Source organism: Pelophylax lessonae (assembly GCF_965119305.1).
Source record: "Pelophylax lessonae genome assembly, chromosome: 1".
In the NCBI taxonomy this organism is placed as follows: Eukaryota; Metazoa; Chordata; class Amphibia; order Anura; family Ranidae; genus Pelophylax; species Pelophylax lessonae.
The window spans coordinates 87,166,271-87,183,116 of NC_138768.1; the positions used below are offsets into that span (position 1 = coordinate 87,166,271).

The 16,846-nt window shown below is 45.6% G+C and overlaps 1 protein-coding gene across 1 annotated transcript in view; it reads left to right on the forward strand.

Annotated features, from left to right (window-relative positions):
• GHR (growth hormone receptor) overlaps window positions 1-16,846 on the forward strand; it is a 536,071-nt gene that overhangs the window by 195,132 nt on the left and 324,093 nt on the right. The window lies entirely within an intron of this gene.

Sequence of the window (16,846 nt, forward strand, 5' to 3'; positions counted from 1 at the left end):
CTTCATACATGATAGGTCAGACAAACTCTTTAGAGTCTGGGCAACCAAATGTCTGTTTAGATCTCGGCATTTACTTAATCGAGCCATTTGGTGTGACTTCTCTTCCCTTTTGGTTAATTTTTTTTTTTTTGTTCCCAGGGGTTTCAACAAAGCACTGCACTATTTTCAATTTCCTGATGTTTTATTGCTGTCTGTGTCCCTAACAAAGCTTTGGCTAGTGTTACATTTAGTGACATTAAACTCTTATTTAAAAAAATTAATTATTTAAGTATCTATCTTTCTCTCAAAAAAAAGGCCCTTCTATTTCTTTCAGCCTTCTCTAAATTTCCAAATTCTTATTTTTGCTGCTGTAATCTGGCTTCCTGTTAGAGGATGGCTATGTTCGTTCTTCATTGTCTAACTGTATGTAGGAACGTAGCCAACCTCTCTTGCCCATTCCTAAGATGGGCAATGGATGGCGGGATATGTAGTGTGCATAGAGCAATGCACATGATCGCAACTAACATGCATTGCAAATTCTAAACATATGAATGTGGGGGGTAAAAGGAAAGTTACAGAAGCTCATGGAGAATGTTACAAGGAGGCAAAAAACACAGCAAGAAACCTTTTCTTGAAAAACAGATTACAGGGCCATTAGGCAGTGGAGGTGTATGGATTATTTTTGGAGAATAAGGATATTGCTTTGTGCGCGGGTCAGCAAGCCATCAATTGCAATTGCCTGCAAGGAGCCAACAGGGAAATCTGACCATGGCTCTGCCTTCCCCCAGCCTCCGCTGCTCTCAGGTTTTCTGCAGAGCAGGGAACGGGAGGTATCATAGTGCTGAATAGAGGGCAGGGACGGGAGCTCCCGCTTCCACCTTCCACCTTCCACCCAGCACTATGCCGTCTCCTGAGCTCCACTCTGCTGTACACACACTGGCAGGTAGGAAGTGCTACCTGCATAGTTCTGTGTGTATTTTGTTTTTTGGGGGGGGAGAAGAGACACTGCTTTGGGAGATAGGGATGCAGAGGACACTGCTTTCAGAGGGCTGAGGGGCAGAGGTCACTGTTTTCAGGGGGCAGAGGACACTGCTATGGGGGTAGAGGAAAGGACAGGACACTACCGGGGGAAGGAGAAAGGGAAGGTGCAGTGGACACTACAGTTGGGGGTGTTTTATGTGAAGCGGGGCGGAGGACACTGCTTTGGGGGGGTACAGGACATGAGGACACTATGGTGGGGGGGAAGGGGCAGAGGGCACCACAATGGGGAGGGGGTGATGTGAAGGGGGAAGAGGTCACAGCATTGAGGGGGGTACAGGACACTACTGTGGGGGGAGGGGGCAGAAGACACTACAGTGAGGGGGGCAATGTGAAAGGGGCTGAGGACACTGGGTTGGGAGGGTATAGAACACTACTGTGAGGCGAGGCACAGACTACTACTATGGTGGGCACAGTGCATTACAGTGGGAGGGTGATGTGAAGTGTGAGAGAGACAGAACATTGCTGTAGAGGGGGGGGGGGCAGAGGGGCAGATGACACTATTGTAATATAATAATAGTGATGTGAAGGGGAGTAGAGGACACTCTTGTGTCACACTATGAAGTTGATTTACTAAAATAAATTGCACTCTGCAGGTGAAGTTTCTTCAGAGCTTAGTAAATGAGGTCAAGATTCACTTTGCAAAGAATACACAGTCACATGCAAGGAAAAAAAAAAAATGCATTTTTTTGCTTGCACATTAATGGAGGATGGAAGTCAGCGGAGCTTCTGCTCATTTACTAAGCTCTGGAGCCAACTGCTCTTGCAGAGTGCAACTGCACTTTGCAAAGTGCACAGTCTTTTTCCTTTTAGTAAATCAAGCTTTATGTGGTCTTCATGCCCTCTTTTTATTGGGAGCTTGATAGTTTTTTTTTTAATGGGTGCCACCTAGTAACATAACAGTAAGCACACCAGTAACTGTAACAGTTATAATTTAAGGTATGACTTGAATGTAACTGTTTTGGTAAACTGTTAAATCTTGTGTTTAATTCCCCTTAAGTACACAAATTAAAGCTACCCACCACCATGCATGGTCCATGTCTAAGTTTGGGACAGAGGTGAATGCCATTTTCAAATCACCTTAATGACCCTTTTGTGTGCTGCTTAGCTGCTCTCCCTTTGGGGTGACTTCACTATTTGGATACATATAAGACTGGGGAAGTTTACTGATCTTATCGTGTATGTCGTATCCTAGATTATGTTAAATCAAGCCTCCATAGCAGTGCTGCCAGACTTTAGAGATAAATTATGCATTCCGGTAATGACAACATAGTTCTGATTTAATAAATCCCATGAAACACGTTGACTAATTGGATGTCGTCCATCTGAATAAAATCAAGAGATCTTAATTGAGATTATATAGTATAGATTGTTTAGGATATGTCAATGGATTTTAAATATTTATAATGCATTAGATGTATGGCTCCAAGCTTTAAATATTGATGTTAGAGTAATAAAATTATATTTTGTATATAATCTAGTTTGCGTATTAAGACTTGAGCGATAAAGGATGACATTTAAATCCCAGGAGGTTTATCCTCATTTGTGTTCACTTTGATGTAGATCTTAAAAAGAAAAACTAAAACGCCACTGATCAAACATATTCTGTGTAAAACGGCTATCATCACCTCTACCGGTCTTTGCCCCAAGCCAAAAAGATGTCACCGGCTCCTAGTGGAAAATGACAACTTACACAATTTATAGACAACAGAGAAAGAGGAGTCAATCAGTAGTGCTAAAAACATTTCATGGGGAACAGTAGGTGCAGGTACTCCCTCCGCCCTCCCCAAGTCACCTTGTCTGTGCCCCCTACCCATCTCCGAGCACGTCTCTTTTTTTTTAAATTATTATTCTTTTTTTTTTTTATTTGACAAAGCAGCAGGTTCCAACAAGGTAGAACACTACAACAAGACAAATACAGTAATACCAAAGTGAAGTACGAGCATCTTATATTGTCTTTGGCCCCTTCCCACCCCCAGTACCACAGAACCAAGTATTATTTATGGTGCTAAGTAATTTGTATAGAATGTGTTAATAACAAGAATAGCAGTAACATAGATCCCATGCAGCTAGCAATAATATACCCCGGCAGTAAAAATAGACCCACTGCAACAATAGTTCTGCTGCCAGAAACCATAGATCCACCACAGATACAATATATCCCCCAGCAACAATAGTTCTGCTGTCAACAACCATAGATTTACCCTAGCTACAATAGATCCCCCAGCAACAATAGTTCTGCTGTCAACAACCATAGATTTACCCTAGCTACAATAGATCCCCCAGTAACAATAGTTCTGCTGCCAACAACCATGGACTACCCCAGCTACATTAGATCCCACCAGCAACAATAGTTCTTCTTCCAGCAACCATAGATCTATAACGACAGGAGACGTTTTGGAAAATTTATTAAAAAACTTCATCCGGCTCTTGTCCTCTCCGGGGGTCTTCTGCTGTCTTCTCCTCTCCGAGGGTCTTCTGCTCTTTTGCTGTCCGCCCTTCTTGTCTTCTCTCTGGGGGTCTTCTGCTGTCTTCTCCTCTCCGAGGGTCTTCTGCTCTTTTGCTGTCCGCCCTTCTTGTCTTCTCCTCTCCGGGGGTCTTCTGCTGTCCGCCCTTCTTGTCTTCTCCTCTCCGAGGGTCTTCTGCTGTCTGCCCTTCTGCTGTCCAATCTTCTTGTCTTCTCCTCTCCGGTCTTCTGCTCTTTTGCTGTCTGCTGTCTGCTGTCGGCTGTCCTTCTTCCTCCGGTCCTCCTCCGACGACGTCTCCAGCGATTATGCCGGCCTCTGGTCTCCGCAGCTTATTATATAGCCATTAGGGGCGTGGCCGCCAGATGACGTAATCGGGAGACCACGCCCCCTCGGGGTCACAGATGACGTCATCTGTGACACGAGGGGGCGTGGTCTCCCGATTACGTCATCTGGCGGCCACGCCCCTAATGGCTATATAATAAGCTGCGGAGACCAGAGGCCGGCATAATCGCTGGAGACGTCGTCGGAGGAGGACCGGAGGAAGAAGGACAGCCGACAGCCGACAGCAAAAGAGCAGAAGACCGGAGAGGAGAAGACAAGAAGATTGGACAGCAGAAGGGCGGACAGCAGAAGACCCTCGGAGAGGAGAAGACAAGAAGGGCGGACAGCAGAAGACCCCCGGAGAGGAGAAGACAAGAAGGGCGGACAGCAAAAGAGCAGAAGACCCTCGGAGAGGAGAAGACAGCAGAAGACCCCCAGAGAGAAGACAAGAAGGGCGGACAGCAAAAGAGCAGAAGACCCTCGGAGAGGAGAAGACAGCAGAAGACCCCCGGAGAGGACAAGAGCCGGATGAAGTTTTTTAATAAATTTTCCAAAACGTCTCCTGTCGTTATTTCCATACACTGCATTTTATGGGGTGAATGAGTAGGGGTACAGTGTACCCCATACCCATTCACATAGGGAGGGGGTCCGGGATCTTGGGGGGCCCCCCTTGTTAAAGGGGGCTTCCAGATTCCGATGAGCCCCCTGCCCGCAGACCCCCACAACCACCGGCCAGGGTTGTGGGGATGAGGCCCTTGTCCTCATCAACATGGGGGCAAGGTGCTTTGAGGTGCGGGGTGCAGAGCCCCCCCTGCCCCAAAGCACCCACACCCCCCCCCCATGTTGAGGGCGTGTGGCCTGGTATGATCCAGGGGGGGTGGGGCCGCTCGCTCGTCCCCTCCCCTTTCCTGGCATGCCAGACTGCATGCTCGGATAAGGGTCTGGTATGGATTTTGGGGGGGACCCCACGCCGTTTTTTCGGCGCGGGGCTACCCTCAAATTCCATACCAGACCCGAAGGGCCTGGTTTGGAACCTGGGGGGGAACCCCACGCCGTTTTTTTCCCCATTTTGGCGTGGAGTTCCCCCTCAAGGTTCTCACAGTGCAGGTCGCACCGCAAGTCGGATCACCCCGATCCGACCTGCGGTGTGACTTCCATTCAAATCAATAGGCTCCCATAGGGAACCATTGATTTTGAATGGAGGCAGAAAAAACGCTGCTAACAGCTACTGTGGCCAAACGTGCAATAACGCTAGTAGAAAAAGCTACTGAAAGCACGTTTTTACAGCTGCTGTTTCCCGGCGTTATGTAAACAGCTTTGGAGCACGTTTTTATGACGCCCTGTGTGCATGGAGCCTTAAGAGCAGCGCAGCATCATTTTTCTTTTATTTGAGCATGTGTAGTTGTGGGAACACTGTTGGATGTCTGCAGCAGTCACTGAGTTTGTGAGTGTATGTCAATAATCAAAAAACCAACAAAGTCCCATTGGTTGCGTGAGAGCACACCTTTATTCAATCATGAATTATTTATTCTTTAATTATGAATTATAATTAAATATTCATTTATGCAAAGAGGAATGGAAGTTGCCCTAAGCATTTGGAATATCATGAGACAGGGACACAAAACCTCAGTCTCACTGGTTAGCGTGCATCTCCCATGGTAGTGTCTCTGATAGGTCCAATTTGAAGTCAAACACTCATTTACCCCATCTTTCTGACTCTCTTCCTATAACTTCCACGCTCAATTCATATAAGATATCATGTAAGAATTGTAAATATCTTCCTAGGAGTTTTCCTTAGGTCTCATGCACGTGGGCTTATTGGGGCATATGATAAAACACAGGTAATGCTTACTTCCACCTGTATAAGTAAGTAACAGGATACAGCTGTATGCAACTCTATGTGCATGTATACATGTGTACAAATATACACTCCTAGGCACACACCTGGGCATTTTTTTTGGACGCTAGCGTTTTTTTTGGCATTTTTTGGGGTTCTTTTGAGGCAGGCAAAACATCAGAACTTGTGCACAGTACCACTATACACAAGTTCAGATGTTTTGCCTGCCTCAAAAGAACCCCAAAAAATGCCAAAAAAAACGCTAGCGTCAAAAAAAAATGCCCAGGTGTGTTTTTGCTGGCATTTTTTGGGGGGTTTTGGAGGCAGGCAAAACATCAGAATTTGTGCACAGTACCACTATACACAAGTTCAGATGTTTTTCCTGACTGCAAAGAACCCAAAAAAAATGCCTTCTATTAAACCGGCAAGGTGTTACAGCAGAGAAGCCATATTCCTGTGCTTAAAGTTTTCTAATACAAACTATCTTTTTTTTTATGGTTCTGGACATGCTACAGAGCTGAAACTTCACATGTACACTTTTTAGACCCCCCCAGATACTAAATCCTAAAAATCAAAAAATCTCTTTTTTTTTTTTTATTTTTTTTTTTTTAATTTTTCAATAATTGGCTTTTTTATCAAAAATGACAATTTTTAAGAACTTTTTTTGTGTGATTTTGTGTCTGGGGGGGTCTAAAAGGTGTACCTGTGAAGTTTCAGCTCTGTAGCATGTCCAGAACCAGAAAAAAAAGGATTGTTTGTATAAGAAAACTTTGAGCACAGGAATATGGCTTCGCTGCTGTAACACCTTGCCGGTTTCAAAGCAGGCATTTTTTTGGGTTCTTTGCAGTCAGGAAAAACATCTGAACTTGTGTATAGTGGTACTGTGCACAAGTTCTGATGTTTTGCCTGCCTCCAAAACCCCCCAAAAAATGCCAGCAAAAACACACCTGGACATTTTTTTTTGACGCTAGTGTTTTTTTGGCATTTTTTGGGGTTCTTTTCAGGCAGGCAAAACATCTGAACATGTGTATAGGGGGTATATATAGACATATATGTCTGAATATATACCCCTAGACATATATAGGTGTGATAGTAGCAGAAATATATTACTGTAAATGATTTCATTAGCGCAAGCATTTATTTCTGCTACTATCACACCTATATATGTCTACGGGTATATATTCAGACATATATGTCTATATATACCCCCTATACACATGTTCAGATGTCATGTCTGACATCAAACATGTCCTCAAAAAAGCACTGGCAGTGGCAGCCCCTGCAGCATTAAAAATGCTAGGCTGGTGAGAAGCCATATTCCAGTTCCGAAGCTATTCAGAGAAATGATCATTTCTCTATAGCGGTCACCCTGCTATGGAAGGGTTTTGTCACCCTGCCATAGCAGTCACTGCCAGTTAACCCTACACTACACTACGGTCCCCTTACACTTAACACTTTCCCTACAGAAACTCAATTTTTGAAGCTAACTTAAGTGTAAAGGAGCACTCTAACTACACTAGATATCCCTTTCCTCACACTAAAAATAGCTAAATGACACTTTTAAAGTAAAATTAACAGAACTGCTTCCACTCTCTTCCATGTCCAGTATAACAATGCTGGGAATATGGCGGGGGCGATCTTATATACTGGGGGGTGTATTCACTAATGATTGCCCTAGGGACCCCCTAGTCACTCCAATCACATTCCTAGCATTCTCCTGCCCCCTCAATTGGCTTTTGCTAATGGTTCTGGTCCAATCACGGGCTTTTAAAGCCCATTTCCTGAAGCATTGCATTTTGGGCGGTTCTGGTTGCCGAATTCCGAACTTTTTGGGCAAAAAGCTCTAAATTCGGCCGAACCTCGAACACCCAATGTTCGGGCCGAACCGATGGTGGACCCGAACCGTTCGATCATCCCTACTCAGCATCAAAATATGGCTGCATTTTATGATATATGCCCCAATATCTGATTCCTCTTGTATTGAATTGTATTTTAACTGTACTGTCTGCCCTCATGTTGTAAAGTGCTGTGCAAACAGTTGGCACTTTATAAATCCTGAAATATAATAATAATAATAATAATATTAATAATATGTGTGTGTTTTAGCCCTTTAGCACATTCGGGAAGCAGAAAGTGGAGGAGAGGTAATCTTATGCTAGTTTGGAGGACTTGGGGTTTAAATAATTAGTAAACTTGTCCTTTAAAGTGATATTTAAGTTTTTTTTTTTTTTTTAAATAACAAACATGTTATACTTCCCTGCTCTGTGCAGTGGTTTTGCACAGAGCAGCCCAGATACTCCTCTTCTCGGGTCCCCCGTCGGTGCTCCACAAAGTGCCCCCACAGCGAGCAGCTTGCTATGGGGCACCTGAGCCGAGCTGCTGCTCTGTGTGTCCATAAAGACACCGAGCCACGGCCTTGCCTGCCCCCTCTCTCCCCTCATTGGCTCACTGACTTTGATTGACAGCAGCAGGAGCCAATGGCTTAGGGAAGTATTAGGGGGCTGCTGCACATAGAAGGTTTTTTATCTTACTCCATAGAATGCATTACGATAAAAAACCTCCTGCCTGCTTATATGTGGTGTAACATCTAGTCATAATGCAGCTTTTTGGTAACTGTAATGTGTGCACAAAGTATGACAAATAAGAAGTGTAATGTCAGAGGAGAGAAAGAAGGGAGAGCCTATGGGCCCCTATGATTACCAAAGAAAGGCTGGTCGCACACTTAGAAAGTTTAAACGAATGTTCATGCAAATTTTCATATGAACATTCAAATTAACTTTTGATGACTTGACGAATGTTCTAAAGTATATGGAAATTTTATTTGCTTTTGTTAGATTTTGGTATGCCTCTTATTTCCCAAATTAAAAACATTAGAAATTTGTTTGTTTCAGAAAAAAATCTTGATCCCTTTCTTGGCACTACTATTAAAAAGAAACGTCAATTTATGCCAACTAATGGAGGCCCCTTGATCCCCCCCCCCCTCCCTCCTAGAGAAAGGGAGCCTTGACTGCTGGAAGCTTGGCAGCGAAGTGGGCATTCACCAAAACAGGGAGGTTCAGTGGCCCTGATAGGATTGGTCACTAAGGCACAAGGTGACTGCATGGAGCCTGAACTCTAGAAAAGGCTACGCAAGGGCATGTCCCACTATTCTGAGGAAAATCTGATGTCATAAGAGATGCCCACCCACCTGCCCGTTATGAGTTTTGTTACAGCTTTATTGGTGGTTTTACCTTGCCAGGGATGGATATTGCTTTATGGGCTATACCCTCAAGTTTTATTCTGGGATCAGTTTAATGCCTGTCTCACACTGATGGTGGAGACAGGCCTATTAAACTATCTGTGTATTGTTATAGATGCTCACGCTATAACTGTGACTGGCATTGTTATGTGGTATTTTGAATATTGTTACAGTTGGTAAGCTCAATAAAGCTGTGGCCTTGCACTAATTCTGACTTAAAGCGGAGTTCCACCCAAAAGTGGAACTTCCCCTCAGTTGCTTCCTCTCCCCCTCCGATGCCACATTTGGCACCTTTCAGGGGGAAGGGGTGGAACGGGTAACTGTTTTTGACAGGTACCCTTCCCCACTTCCGGGAGACGGCGCCGTGGAGCTGTCCCTCAGAGATTTGGCCCCCTCCTCCTTCCCCCGCCACCGAGCCAGTCCGAATGCGCAAGGCTTCACTGCCGGGTTCCCTCACCGGCAATGGTGAAGGCAGCACCCGACAGCTGATGGAAACATCGGCTGCAGTGCCGACATCGCTGGACTCCAGGACAGGTAAGTGTCCTAATATTAAAAGTCAGCAGCTACAGTATGTGTAGCTGCTGACTTTTAATTTTTGGAGGGGGAGAGGGGAGGCTGGAATACCGCTTTAAATCAGTCTGTGTGTCTTTTTGGGGGGCAAGGTATTGGTTTGTAATAGCTGGTGAAAACGTACCTATGCTTCTCAGCAGTCATGAAGGCCCCTTGACCACCCTTCCTCATAGTGAAAGGGAGCCTTGACTGCTGGAAGCTTGGCAGCTACGTGGGCGTTAACCAAAACAGGGAGGTTAAGTGGCTCAGATGGGATTGGCCAGTAAGGCAAGAGGTAACTGGGTGGAGCCTGAAAAAGGCTAATCGAGGACACGCCATAATACTATACTACAAGAGTTGCCCAACCGCGTGCCCGTTGTGAGTTTCTTCACAGCTTTTTTGGCGGTTCTACTTTGCTAGCGATGGATATTGCTTTATGGGCTATACCTTCAAGTCTAATTCTGGGATTAATTTAGTGCCTGTCTCGCACTGATGATGGGGATAGGTCTCTTAGACTATCTGTGTTTTGTTATGGATGCTCAAGGTATAACTGTGAATGTCCATTTACATTGATCCGACTTGTCAGGCGACTTGTCAGCCCGACAAGTCGCGGTCCTCACGCTCCCACTGTGTAGTACAGGAGCCGCTTTAATAGGAGCGACACAAGTCACTCCGACTTAGAAAAAGGGTCCTGTACTACTTCGGCATGTTATGAAGTCCGTGCAAGTCGTGCTGCACACAACTTCACAGGTCGCCCCCTGAGTCGGAGCGACCTAATGTGAACGGGGGCTGACTGGCATTGTTATGTAGTATTTTGAATATTGTTACAGTTGGCAAGTTCAATAAAGCTGTGGTCTTGCCCTAATTCCAACTTAAATCAGTCTGTGTGTCTCTTCGGAGGGCAAGGTGTTGCTTTTAACCTTCCCCCATCCGCGCTACAGCCTATATACGGCTGCAGCGCGGACTCGAATTTTCGGGAGGCCGTTTTTAAACGGCCTCCCAGTGACACGCCCCCCGCGCGCTCCCGCGAGCGCGCTGCGGGGGAAATCTGTGTCGGCCGTGTCCCTTGGACACGGCCGATCACAGATCGTGGTGAATGGCCAATCACAGCGGCCATTCACCACGTGATCGGGCCGTCCAATGAGCGATGATCTCATATGTAAACATATGAGATCATCTCTCATCGCCGGCTCTCCTTCCTCACACGGAGCCTGCAGTGTGAGGAAGGAGGGGGAGCCTCACAGCGCCGGGGACACAGGAGAACGTAATCAGGGCACTGATCACCAGTGCCCTGATTACTAAAGGTAAAAACACACACACAGTGCCCCCCCATCAGTGCCCACAGTGCCCGCCATCAGTGCCCCCCATCAATGCCCACAATCAGTGCCCATAGTGCTGCTAGTCAGTGCCCATCAGTGCCTGCTCATCTAAGCACTGATGAGCACTGACTGGCAGCACTATGGGCACTGAGTGTGGGCACTGATGGTGCTGCCCATCAGTGCCGCTCATCAGTGCCACCCGTCAGTGTCCAGTGCCATCCGCCAGTGCCCATCAGTGCCGCCCGTCAGTGCCGCCTCTCAGTGCCGCCTCTCAGTGCCCAGCAGTGCCACCTCTCAGTGCCCAGCAGTGCCACCTCTCAGTGCCCAGCAGTGCCGCCTATCAGTGCTCATCAGTGCCGCCTATCAGTGCTCATCAGTGCCGCCTCTCAGTGCCGCCTATCAATGCCGCCTATCAGTGCGGCATATTAGTACCTCCTCATCAGTGCCCATAAGTGCCACCTCATCAGTGCCCATAAGTGCCACCTCATCAGTGCCCATCAGTGCAGCCTATCAGTGCCCATCAGTGCCGCCTCATCAGCGCACATCAGTGAAGGAGAAAAATTTATTTTCAAAATTTACTCGCAGAAAATAAGAAAAACTTTTTTTTTTTTTCAAAATTTTCTGTATTTTTTCTTTTTTTTTGTAAAAAATAAAAAACCCAGAGGTGTTAATAAATACCACCAAAAGAAAGCTCTATTTGTGTGGAAAAAATGATAAAAATTTCATATGGGTACAGTGTAGCATGACCGCACAATTGTCATTCAAAGTGTGACAGCGCTGAAAGCTGAAAATTGGCCTGGATGGGAAGGGCGTTTAAGTGCACAGAAGGCAAGTGGTTAAAATAGCTGGTTAAAACGCACCTATGCTTCTCAGCAATGATGAATGGGAAATTGAATGAACGTTCCAAAAACAAAACATTTTGAACCATTTTCTCCTAGCATATGACCAGCTAATGACTATCATTGGTCACACTTGTCTACAGTTCATTCAAAAATTGAACCAAGAGACCCATCTGGCATCCAGCATTTTTGTAGAAAAAAAGAACGGTCAAGGAGACAACTGGAGGCTGAAGAAAAAAAAAATGACAAGATTTTCAGCTAAGATTTATATTGTGTCAGTACTGCTGTTATTCCTACAAGCTTATTGAAAGGTTGAATTACACTTTGATTGCCTCAGCCAAGATTCCAGAAGGGTAGCAGATAACAGTATTCAGTGTGAATTTTCAAGTTTTTACTTGACTAAAAATACTAAGAACTGCATACCACAGAAGACTTTGAGTCTGCACTGTCAAGTAGGTAATGCCAGGAGAAGGAAGGGGTGCCAATAGACTGAATTGTGTCCTTTTATTTAGTATACTCGGGCACATTCTGCATTGTTCCTACAGCTTTGAAGTTTGTTCACTGTGAGTTATACTGTGGAATTTACATGACTTCTTCCCTTATAATTACAGCAGTATTTGAGTGCTCAATATATAACAGATACATGTGCAAACTGAATCAATACCACTAATTACTTAAAGCGTACTCTGCCTAAAATGTATTTTTTTTTTTTTATCCGCGGTGGTGCAAAAACCTAAAAATGGAAAAACCGTTAAGTAAACAAAAAACGTGCATGTGAAGCGCACACTAAAAAATGCACTTAGAGGAGGTAAACTTCCTTTACTGACTTTTACCTATAGGTAAGTCTATAATAAGGCTTACCTATAGGTAAAATGTAAATGCACGGTTTAAGAGATATTTACATTACATGCAGCCAGTGACATAACTGGGGCATGCGCTCTGAAGGAATTGCCACCCCTGCCATTCCTTCAGAGCCCTGTTCCGTGAACGGCAGCTCCCGCGCCTATGCGCGTGTGTGACGTCATTGCGGCTCCAGTCAGTTACAAAGCCAGAACCCGGAACCAATACGGGTGAAGATGGGAGCCCGTGCAGCGCTGACTTTGCATAAGTTTTACATAAGACTTTGGTAAGTTTCACATAATGTGCTAGTATGCGATGTATACTACCACATTATGACTTTACCTTGCAGGTAAGTGCTAGTTTACACCGGATGCAGTCCAGTGCGTTTTTTTTTTTTTTCTGTATGAAAAAATGCATTCACAGGGTTTTCCATGTAATCCAATGGCCCAAGTTTACTCTGTTGCAGTCAGTTCCAGTCAGTTTCCGATGCAGAAAAAAAGTAGAACATGCTGCATTTTTTCTGCACAGAACTGTACTGGATCTCAGCAAAATGTATCAAAAAGGCACTGGAACTGTGTGTGGTGTAAACTGTAAGCAAAAAAGCATCCGGAGTGCATTTTTGTGGTGTGAACTGGCCCTTAGGGTGTGCTTTGCTTGCCTCCCGAAAGGGTAGTACCTATCCCTGATCCCCCGGGCGCAAGGCTCCTGACAGGGGTGTAGGGTTCGACATGGTCCACCTAGCCAAAAGGCCTGGCGGACCCCTCTTCTCATGGCAAGCCGCAGCCGATCACCGAGTACTAAGTCGAGGGGCTCTCCCAAAGAGAGAGGAGCAGGGGAGGAAGGAACCTGAGGGCCACACATCTTCCCCCTAGACATCAGGACCCGAGGACTCACACCCTCCATCTTAGTGAGAAAAAAAAAAAAAAAAACACGCAAAAGTGAAAGAGTGAAAAACAGTGGTGAAAAAATAAATACATTAGTAAGTGGCTATTCAATGTGCACTGGCCGAGCCCTGAGGCCTTGAAGACAAAAATTGCCCCGGACTTAGCCAAAAGGCCCAGCCCTAAAAGGCACAGTGCAGAAAAAGTGCTTGGAGCTGTGACCATGTGCCAGCTCACACTGTGGGATCCCACACCTAAGTGTTACTAAGAGCACCCCTAGGTCGACCACTTCCAGGGGCGCAGACATGCGGACTCTCTGCCTTCACAGTCGATGGCTAGACAAGATAGATCCATTCAAATCAGGAGAAACTGGGCCCATCCAGTTTTCCCAGGGGAATTACTCCAATGCCCTAACTGCCTGTGGGCACCCAGGTACTGCCTGTGGGCACCCTGGTACTAGCCTTTAGAGCCCCCATCACACTTGCAGGGATACTATATAGCCAGCTATTCTAGCTCCATCCAAACGACAGAATAGCACCACTAATGGTCACTGATCAGAACAAATACTACAATTGACTTTAGCCAAAAGGCCGAGAACCCTGCCTAAAATGTCTTTTTTTTTCATAGTAAAATATATGTCTAGGAAAAAAAACGAGAGTGCAGAAAATACCTGTTGATCCTGCCAGAAATGCACCCAGCTCTTAAACTTTAGTGAGTTGAAAACACAGATCATCTGCTGTACTGATATCCCAATCAGTATTATCAGTGGCCCCCCTCCTTATGTTATGAGAATAGGGAGAGACTGTCTGTAGTCGTTGGAGCTGACACATTTTCCTGGGATTTCAAGTAGAACTAAGGGCAAAACTTTTTTTTTTTTTTTTCGTTTTGGTTTTTTGTTTTTGCCATCTGTGTCCCATTGGAAAGATTTCCCTTTACGTCTTGTCCATAGCCTTACCAGGGAGTGAGAAGAAATCCCTCCAAAGTGAAGAGATCCCTGGTTGACGTCAGGGTCACCAGAACTAGTGAACCCAATGGAAGGTTTCCCTTCCACCCCTTTTCCAGTGAGAACCAACAATGTGGCGTTCTTCCACGTTCACTGATGGGTATGTAGCAGTACTCCCATGGGAGCTGCTGAGTGTGGGTTCCTCTGGGTTACCATTTGCAACAGTCGGACATTTAAGCATGTTTCCAGGTGTAATTACCTCAGACAAGAACCAGTCCAGTTTCTTCGGTTTTTAGGGTTTATTGAGAACTTGGATAGGAGAAGGGATGAGTGGGATATTCCAACAACTGAACTATGCACAAAATAGGCCGGGACTATACAGAATTGCTCATTGATGCTGGTTAGCGCTGACTGACGCTGGTCACGGCTATGCCGCTTACTTTAGCTTCACCTTTGACTGTGAAAAGTCCTTTAAGCTCCCTGTTTCCTGAGGTAGCTGACTTGTAGTGCAGACTGTACTGCTGAGACATTTCAGGGCCCTTCCTGGCGCCCTTTTTATTCCTTATTCTTCAGGGCTTCACAACTTGGCACCCCCTTTACTGCAACATCCCGGGTTAGCTGGCTCCTTGATCCCCTTGACCTCTCTGGAGTGGTCCCCTCTCTTAGGCAGACCCCTGGGCAGATCTTGAGCACTCACAACACTAGTTTTCCAGAAGAATCCTGCCCCACAGCTCCACTTGGTCAGCGCACACTGGATCCTCCACAGCACAGCTCATCCCCTGGTCCCTAGGCCGACTGCCTGGACCGCCTTCCTTAGCAAAAGGGGGAGAGACAGCCGTCACCCTCCTCCTGTGACCTGGCTTCCTGCCCAAAGACACCCTGTCACATGCTTCCCTCCTATTTATGTGCAATCCCAGGATGCATTGCAGGAATGCCGTCCCACTGGAACTGACATAAAACAGAGTGCGTCACTGGCTAGGTTTCCTCCACTGTCCAATGAGCTCCCTCATTGGCTGCACATGGGACACTCCCTCAGACCCAGTGAATCACACCTGGAAACATGTGGCAGGCTCAACTAACAGATCAGACCCCCCCTGATAAGCAGAACAGGGCCATAACTATGCTTTACCTAGCACTTACCTAGGAGGATGCTACAGGTATAATTGTAAACAGGAATAGAAGAGAGGATGAATCTTCCTAACATAGGGCACAGACAACAATAAAAACCTGACAGCAGTTCTATCCCTCTCCACTCTATCCAAGAAAGAAAAATGCCGTCTTTAGTTATACTTTCAATACAGTAGAAACACTGAGGTTGATATACTAAAGGCAAATAGACTGTGTACTTTGCAAGTGCAGTTGACTCATTTTCCCCAGAGCTTAGTGATTGTGGTGAAGCTTTATTTTGGAAAGAATAAAGCGTTTTAGCTTGCACATGATAAGATAATGGAAATCAGCAAAACTTTACCACATTTACTAAGCTTTGGGGAAAATTAGTGCAATTGCCCTTGCAAAGTACACAATCTATTTTCATTTAGTACAGTACAGGGGTCTTCAAACTATGGTCCTCCAGTTGTTCAGGAACTACAATTCCCATCATGCCTAGTCATGTCTGTGAATGTCAGAGTTTTACAATGCCTCATGGGATGTGTAGTTCCGCAACAGCTGGAGGGCTGTAGTTTGAGGATCCCTGATTTAGTAAATCAACTTCACTGTATTGCTAGCTCAAGCAGAAAGATAGTAGCTCATGGATTTCTAGCAGATGACCAGGTATTTTTCTGTACTTGCAGCAAATTGTTGAAATGTCCATGTATTGCTGAGATGTACTAAATTGTATATTTATTTGCGTGTTGCGTAGTTGCGTATTTATTCATTTATTTTGTCCAGACATACTGACCAGTGTGTCAAAGTCAGACCTAAAGATATTGGTTACTTCTTAAAGCGGAGTTCCGGTCTCGAAAGAGTTTTTTTAGAAAAAAATACCCCCTGGACAGTCAGGGCTAGTGCATTCCACAATGGATAGCCTCTGAACTGTCCCAGGTCGCACTTACCTTTTAGAAGAAATCCATTACCTTGAAAATTTCTTGTCCAGTGCTGTCATCTCAGGTGTGGGCAGCTGAAGCCAGGGCATCCTCTTCGGTGTCCTCTTCAGTGTCTTCTTCGTCCCAGAATGCCCTGCACCGGCCCCGCTCGTCACTTCCAGGGCAGGCGCGTCATCCCTGCACAGCTGCTGTTTAGCAGGGAATGACGCGCCTGCACTGAAAGTGACGAGCGGGGCCGGTGCAGGCGCATTGACTCCTGGGAGTGATGACGTTCAGCTCCCAGGAGTCATCGCAAGCAGGATGTGATGGCGCAGGCCGCAGCCGCAGAGGGAGGAAGTAGAAGGAAGGTAAGTATACTTTCTTCAAAAACAAGGTAAGTAAACAAAAAACAAAATCGGGACTATCCATTAATTTTTCTTGGTAATGTCAGCAAGCGGATGGCCCAAAGTCATTTTTGAGGCCGGAACTCCTCTTTAAGGAGATAACAGGACTATTCCTACAATACTTTTGTTTCATTACTCCCAAGAAAGCCAGCTCCTTTATTCTTGCATC